Source organism: Scardinius erythrophthalmus, assembly GCF_964197995.2.
Source record: "Scardinius erythrophthalmus genome assembly, chromosome: 1".
Taxonomy (NCBI): Eukaryota; Metazoa; Chordata; class Actinopteri; order Cypriniformes; family Leuciscidae; genus Scardinius; species Scardinius erythrophthalmus.
In genome coordinates this window covers 7461314-7470417 of record NC_138221.1, presented here as the reverse complement: position 1 = coordinate 7470417, position 9104 = coordinate 7461314, and positions in this window count along the sequence as shown.

Below are 9104 nucleotides of genomic sequence, written 5' to 3'. Positions count from 1 at the left end.
GGGGGGCGATCGCCATGAGTGCAAAATGAATGGGAGTCTATGGGGATAGATGGCTAAATGTGTCTCTTTCACCCGATTGCCATTGATAAATCTCAAATCTGATTGTAGATTTTGCAAGTTCAACATGGGTTTTAGGTCGAAAGTTGAATGAACGAGTACTTATGTCCTTTCGATTTCTTACAGGTTGAGTTGTTGTTGCCCATAACACGCTAGCATTCTGCTAATGAACGCTGATTGGTCAGTGAAGGACTGATTACGACCAGAGGTACCGCTTGATGGCATCGTGTCATCCGCAGCGGGACCAGAAACAAACAAAACAAAAACTCTTCTAGCAAGTGTGTTTACCTGTGTCAGCTGTGTTGTCGATGCCTCGAGAGAAAAGAAAGTGCAGAGCGCGAACGCACCAGAGTGACTGAAGGATTGCCGTGAAGCAGTATCTCGGGTCGTACATGTATATGACGTCATTGACACTTTAAAAGACTTTTTAAAGCAAATAAGTGACTCAAAAAAATCTAACACCCAGCAATGTGTAATTTATTTGCATCTCCTTTCGAATACAACATTCAAATTACTAGACAAAAAATGATATCCTGAGAAAAGTGGATTTTGAGGGGTATAGCGCCATAGACCTCCATTCATTCTGCACTCGTCCTGTGAGCGCCCTCATATGGAATCAGAGTGGAACTGCAACCAGTTCAGAAGCCGGAAGTGTACTGAGAGTGAAACTTCTCGCCATATTAGACATTCTCTGATATATATGCTGCGTTCCAGTCCACTTTTAGACACGCACTTGCGAACTTCCCTAAACACTTCCCCTCGGGGGAATCCCCGCCGCCATTTTGAAGTGCGTTCCACTTCGTGAAGTGGACGAGGGAAGTTTATATCGACAGACCCTCGTTCCCTCGATTTTGACCGAGGGAGCGAGTCTACTTCATATGTACACTTCAGGTATCTATATGTCCCACAATGCAGTTCGATTGTGACGTCACCACAAATCTCGTCTAATCACCACCACAACAAACAACTCTATGATATATTAATTATAGATTTTTTTCATTTAAAACAACCCACACACACCTATATACATTTGGATGCTACATTAAACAAATTCGTAGAGGGAAAAAATGTAAATAATAAATCAACTCTTTAGCTGATTCCAAGTGATCAAGGGCTTAGGGCGTTCCAGTTCAGCCCATTGCAGTTTCCGCCAGTAGTGGGCACTCGTGCATCGTAAGCAATGACGTACATCCGAGTGAACGAGATGGAGGGAAGTTAGCAAGTGAAGGGCATGACAATTTTGGACTGGAACGCAGCAATGGTCGAACGCACCTGAACACACCTTTTCACTTTCCACGTGATTTGTTCCTCTCTGGTGCCGTGACGTCACCATCAGCATCACGTGATCATATTCCTGCATCTGGCTTTATGTATGACAGAGATCATTCGGGAATCTTGAGAGCAAGAATCAGCAGATATTGATGAAACACACTAACTGAACACACACACACCCGAAACAACGAACACACGTGACTCATGAGAGAGCTTGTTCAGTAAGTGTTATAATTTTGTAAACAATAATCAGTTCTGATGCTTTAATGTATAATAACGGTGACCTGATCATATTAATAAAGCCTCGTATGAATGAAAGCGTCTAAAGCTGTTTGATTTGACGGGACATCAAACGTCATCAGTTTGAATGGAGATTTGGCGCCATCTGCTGGACACTCAACACACAACATCAGAACCGAGAAACTTAAAGCCCCGACACAATCATGTACTCTGAAATGTAATGGATTTATTAATAGGACTGATCGCAGGTTTGGAGAAGCTTTCAGCACAAGCTGTTTGGAGAGAAGTGTCACTTAAGAAACATTTCTAGTATATGCTTGTTCATCAAGACAATATGGAAGCATATGGGCAGCAATATTCAATTTGAAATGTAATATGCAAAATGACAATGCAATATTTAAAATGGCAACGTTTGTTGCAAAATAAAAATGATAATTCAATTATACAATTTACATTTTCCATTTTATACACTAGTTTTAATATGTAAATTGAATACATATTTTAACGCTTAAAATTAAATAGTATTACAGAAATGATTAGATATGTTTAACATGTTCAAGCAAAAACTGTAGCAAAATGATAATTTAAATGTTATTTTTCTTAATTGTGTTTTACACTAAGTTAAGACACTTGCGATTGCAATAAATGTCCCGCAATGAATGTAGCAAAATTTTATTTTGATTACAGGTGATGGCGTCACCAGCCCCCCCGACCTGCTGAATTGCACTACTTGAAAAAATATGCATTGCATTAACCCTGCTTCCATTTTAAAACCATTTTTATGGGCTAAAATTCAACATGGTTGTATATTTAAGCTGTGAATATTTCAATTCCAAACATTTCACGCACATTTTCATTATTAAAAATCAATAATCCATATTCACCTTTCAGATTTCACTTCCAAAATATTTTATTTCGCTTTACAAATTCGCTTCCACAAATTGAGTTGTTGAAATTCGACAGAAAATTCAACATTTGACATCCGGGAACGGCAGGAATATCAGTAGATTGCCGATTGATGATCGCCATAGCTGTTAGTTGGCCTCACCAGCAGGGGGAGCAAGCGGCTGTTGACGAAGAAAACTATAGAGCAAAGGGTGAGAGACTCATTCATTCGTTGAATTACAGAAATGGAGCGAGCAGTATGTTATTTGTGATTATTATCAGGGTGATGAATTGTGATATGGAAAAGCTTAACTTTATATTGCGGCGCTGTGCTGCAGAACTGGGGATCCCAGTTTCAAATCTAAAAAGTGTGCATTCAAAAAGTTCATGAATGCACACTTTTTAGATAGTTGATATTAAAATAAACGAGCTCATGTGGTACTGAAAAAAAATAGCAATATGTAGGCCTACACATGATTTGACAGTTTATTTTATTAAATATCAAAAATCTAAAGTGTGCATCATGTCTGACACCTACATGAACACTTTACAGTTGGTTTTATGACTGTAAGTCATTGTCTTCAAATGCTATTTGTAGATCATTTTGGTGAATCATCGTGTTTGCGTACTGTATGGACACTACAAGACACCGTACCTGAGGAAGTGCACATGCGCATTAGTTTTGCCCGTCCTGTGGTACATCTCCCGCCAAGTTGTTAGTATAGCTGGCTGCCTGTGGCTGTGTAAGTTCATTCTACTCAACAGCACAGCACACTCAGACTCCGCTACAGGCCGCCACCCAGAGAGAGCCTCCCGAGCCGAGTCCGTGTTCCATCGATATGAGCCGATATGAGGTCAGGGCACTACAGTCCCTACTTCATTGTACCCAAGAAAAGCGGTGGGTCACGAACGATCTTGGATCTACGAATTTTGAATTTTGAATCAGAGCCTTCACAAGCTACTGTCTAAAATGTTCACGCAGAGACGCATTTTCGAATGCGTCCGTCCCCGAAATTGGTTTGCAGCGATCGACCTGAAGGACGTGTACTTTCATGTCTTGATTCTTCCTCGCCACAGGCCGTTTCTGCGCTTTATGTTCGAGGGTCGAGCATATCAGTACAGCATATCAGTACATGGTCCTGCCCTTCAGGCTGTCCATATCTTCCCATGTCTTCATGAAAGTCCCGGAGGGGGCCCTTGTTCCCATGAGAGAACAGGGCGTTCGCATCCTCAACTATCTCGACAACTGGCTCATACTAGCACACTCTCGAGATCAGTTTTGCGAACACAGGGACCTCGTGCTCAGGCACCTCAGCCAGCTGGGCCTTCAGGTCAACTGGGAAAAGAGCAAACACGCCCCCGTGCAGAGGATCTCTTTTCTCTGTATGGAGTTGGATTCGGTCGTTCAGACCGCACGCCTCACAGAGCAGCGCGCTCAGTCGGTGTTGAACTGCTTGAACACGTTCAAAGTCAGGACGGCGGTCCCACTGAAATTCTTTCAGAGGCTCCTGGGGCATATGGCAGAGGCAGCAGCGGTAACTCCACTCGGGCTGCTGCATATGAGACCGAGATGGGCGTGGCATCATGGCACCCGCCGGGTGACAATCACACCGGTGTGCCGCCAGACCTTCAACCCGTGGTCAGACCCCTCGTTCCTGCGGGCAGGAGTCCCCTTGGAACAGGTGTCCAGGCATGCTGTGGAGCTATCACGAGCTGTCCTCCCGGGAGAATGGCGACTCCACCCCGAGGTGGTTCAGCTGATTTGGAGAGAGTTCGGTGAGGCTCAGGTAGACCTCAGAGACTTCCCAGTGCCAGCTGTTTTACTCCCTGACCAAGGGAACACTCGGCATGGACGCACTGGCACACAGCTGGCCCCAGGGCCTCCGCAAATATGCATTTCCCCCAGTGAGCCTACTTGCACAGACTCTGTGCAAAGTCAGGGAGGATGAGGAGCAGGTCCTTCTGGTGGCTCCCTATTGGCCCACCAGGACCTGGTTCCCAGAACTCATACTCCTGTCTCCCTCCACCCTCAAAGTACATGCTGCCGCTATTTCAGCATATCATGACCACTATAAATGGCAAAATAGTAGGAAAGCACGACCTGGTCGTCAGGTTCCTTAGGGGGGCGAGACGATTAAATCCTCCTCGTCCGCCCTCCATACCCTCTTGGGACCTTTCCCTGGTGCTTCGAGCACTTCAGGATGCTCCATTTGAGCCTTTGCAGTCAGCAGACTTAAAGCTTCTCTCCTTGATGACTTTGCTGCTGATTGCACTGGCCTCGATCAAGAGGGTAGGGGACCTGCAAGCATTTTCGGTCGATGAATCGTGCCTAGAGTTCGGGCCGGGTGACAACCATTTTGTACTGAGACCCCGGCCTGGCTATGTGCCCAAGGTTCCTACCACTCCCTTTAGAGATCAGGTAGTGAACCTGCAAGCGTGGATAGTGGATGCCATCGCCTTGGCTTACCAAGCTCAAGGGTAGCCCTGCCTGCTCAGGTTGCATCCAACACCCTCGGCCCGGACATGGTGGAGCGTCTGGTGACAGGCCTTTATCCGCTGAATCCTTGAGAACCGGGTCTAGGCTGGGTCCCATATGTGTGACCCTACTGGGATCCCATGTGTGTATATTCTTCACGGCTGCTCCTAGACGGTGACTGTGTCTTTCCCTTGGGCTAAGTCACCCACTATTCATATGCAGTACAACCTTCGGGTTAGTCCATAGGTGTATTCCCACATAACTCTTTTAAGAATGTGGCTCCTGCAGTGTTCCTCATAGACTGTAGAAAAATATGGACGACGCCCCTTCGCTCTCTTCTATTGGTGAGAATTCTGCGCAGTAGCAATTTCGGGACCAGACCTGTGCAGTAGTGAGCAGGAAGTAAAGCCGCAAAATCAAGGCCCCGCCCTAACTCTCGTTGTGAAATAATTAATTATAGAAATTTAGATATTAAATTTAAAGCTCCAATCTCCTCAGTCCTCCGAAGATCCTGAAAAAAAGTCTGTTGGTGCTTCAGTGACTACTTCGCTCAGAGAACCTGTCAATCACAGCTGTCAATCATGACGTCAAACCACCGGTTTTATAGCATCAAATAACTAACTAAAAACAAACTTATTTTAAAAACAAACACTTGAATTTACATCAGCGTGATAAAAACTACAGTAAATGACAGAAACCACCTTCGTAAAAAAAGATATTTGAAGTGTAATTAAATTGTTTAAAACACGGGGAGGCGGGGTTTATGACCTATACTAGGACCAGTCACCGTGGGGCGATTGAGACGTTTTGGCTTCACTTTTCAGGGCTTATGCGGCACGCTTGGTGTTCCCCTCCCTCAGATCGGGCACGCTTTCCCAGTGTTATCCAATAATCTCACTGTATGGGTTATCACGGAACAACAGTGACAGATACACTCGGTGTAAGCCCTCTCCTTTTGTCCTTCCAGGCAAGGTGTGGAGGCTTACACAGGGCGCTGGATGGGGTGCAGCAGCTGTGGCCCTTTTGTAGGGATTCCTATTCGTCGGTCTCGCCACATCCCGTTGCCACATCTGCTGCTGCCCGCTGGGGTGGCCAGCTTTTCAGGCTTGGCTCCTCAGCCAAAAACTGAAGTGTGTCACAGTGTCTGGTTTGTGTATCCCGGGTGTCCACTAGAGGTCTCTTCCTCATACTGTCACCATTACTTCATGAACTGCATTTCCCACAATCCTTGTCTGGACTCATCACTGTTCATTGCACTCAGCTGTTTCCCGTTCCCTTGTTAGTTTCTGTGTATATATATACCCTGTAGGTTCAGTGTTTGTCACGGAGTCCTTGTTATTCGTCACACCATGTTGGAGGTCTGTTTTCTTGCCTGTTCTTGTTTTGTTTCTCGTTTATGGATTGCTTACATGGATTTTGACCCCTGCCTGGACTGGTTTTATGATTTACGGATTACTCATTAAACTGCTATTGGACCTACCCCTGTTTCCTGTGTGTCCACACCAGCTGCTTGTTATACCCGCGCTGCGAGGCTGCACAGCTGATGCAAATGGTTTCACTCGAAGTAGATTGGCCTCTCTAGCCAGATTCGTCTATCTCGACGTGGCGTCTCCGTTCCTTCCCTCAGGGAAAGAGGGTTACCATATGTAACCGAGACGTTTTAGACTATACTGCCTTTACAGATGCTTTTTTATTTTTTATTTTCACTTTCTTCATGATGTTTTTCCATTTTATCTGGATGAGCTGCAGTTTCAAATTTCTTTGTCAAACACACGAAAGAAAGCAATACAAGTTTAAACACACTGCCTTCATGCGCCAGATATCTTACAGATGTCACTTTAACGATCCAGAAGATGATCATAACTTCAGCTGAACATGGACCTGCTTATGTTCATTTCTCTGACTGTGATTCCAGTTATATCGAACGGTATGTGCACTGTTTTTCTCTCTTCAAATTAAGTCTGCGGCAAGGCAGATTGTTTATTATGTCCTATTTAAAATATCTACAAATTTACAGTATCAGTTTTGCACACATTTGACTGAATTTATGTTGCTCATGATCTTAAAAATATTTTTTGCTGGTAGAGGCTTCTGCTAAAACGCTTGAAATGAGTTTGTGCGTACATATGGATTTCTTTACAAATTATTTCATTTATTTTCTATTTAAAATGTATTATTTGTACCCGATAGTGAAGAAAAAACATCATCATGTGTCCTCCTTCAATAGTGTGTAAAATCATGTGTTATAATTAGTACATATAAAGAGCACATTTAGATGAATCCCTCCTGATTTACTTGTCATTTTCAACATGACTTTGCTTGATGTCTTAAAGGTGGGGTATGTCATTTGCAAAACGGCCGGCAGATTCAGATAAACATGTAAATATATATACTTATATATTATAGTCCTTTGTCAGTGTTTTAATTCACAATACAATAAAGAGTAAGGTCTATAATTATGCAAATCGCAAACCAGAGTGACTCTCTCTGAGCTTCTGAAGCTAAAAAGCGTAGAAATAAGCCATACATGTGGCTTTAGCATAATTCCCACCTCCAGATGTTTCTCAATGCAGCTTTTAAACTCAGATTGTGAGCCAGCTAGTGCTAAACTAAAAAGAATAATACAAAAGGGGGTGAATATTAACAAAAAAAGGCCCTGAATCACATTCTCAGGTTTGGGGTCAGTTAATATTAGCATACCTATTGTCACTATAGAGAAAACTAAAATAAAATAATTCTAGATTGTTTTGAAGAATCTAAATTAGATGCAAACTGGCAAATAATATAATCCAAACACAAATTTTTACTTGGGGAATTATTAATAATGAAGGTGCGCACAGAAGGTTTTGTTTACATTTATCTGGCTCCCAATAATTGCAGTGGATTTGGATTTATTGGCACCTTTCAGCCCACATAGGATCCGTTCACACATCGTGACAATGGATATTGCTTTGGATGTTAGATATATGCTTTGTGAAGTGTCATGAACACTGTCTGAAAGTAAAGACCACAAAAGAAAAGGGCGGGCCGCAATGAGCCATGGCTGAACTTTTTGCACCAATTTTTTACATTTTAATAAATAAATAAAAAGCAGTGTTTAAATGCTTCCCATGATGCACCTCTTGAAGCTGAAGGTCCAGAGTGAGCAGAGCTGGAATCTAGACAAAAAATAAGCTCAAACACAGGATCTTTACATTTGATTAACATTTGATTAGCGTTGGTTAAGGTTGGTTTGGTGTCCTGTTGAGGTGTGTCAATCTGTGTTGTACTTCAATATTTTTCTCAGGTTATATTTCCTGGTTACCTGATTTGACCCTGTGTTTACAACCCCTTTGAAAGTGAAAGAATTTCTGTCAATGATTCATAAACAACGTTTGCTTGTGAAAAAAAATATATACTGTATATATACACTCACCTAAAGGATTATTAGGAACACTATATTAATACTGTGTTTGACCCCCTTTCGCCTTCAGAACTGCCTTAATTCTACGTGGCATTGATTCAACAAGGTGCTGAAAGCATTCTTTAGAAATGTTGGCCAATATTGATAGGATAGCATCTTGCAGTTGATGGAGATTTGTGGGATGCACATCCAGGACATGAAGCTCCCGTTCCACCACATCCCAAAGATGCTCTATTGGGTTAAGATCTGGTGACTGTGGGTACAGCCATTTTAGTACAGTGAACTCATTGTCATGTTCAAGAAACCAATTTGAAATGATTCGAGCTTTGTGACATGGTGCATTATCCTGCTGGAAGTAGCCATCAGAGGATGGGTACATGGTGGTCATAAAGGGATGGACATGGTCAGAAACAATGCTCAGGTAGGTAGTGGCATTTAAACGATGCCCAATTGGCACTAAGGGGCCTAAAGTGTGCCAAGAAAACATCCCGCACACCATTACACCACCACCAGCAGCCTGCACAGTGGTAACAAGGCATGATGGATCCATGTTCTCATTCTGTTTACGCCAAATTCTGACTCTACCATCTGAATGTCTCAACAGAAATCGAGACTCATCAGACCAGGCAACATTTTTCCAGTCTTCAACTGTCCAATTTTAGTGAGCTCCTGCAAATTGTAGCCTCTTTTTCCTATTTGTAGTGGAGATGAGTGGTACCCGGTGGGGTCTTCTGCTGTTGTAGCCCATCCGCCTCAAGGTTGTGCGTGTTG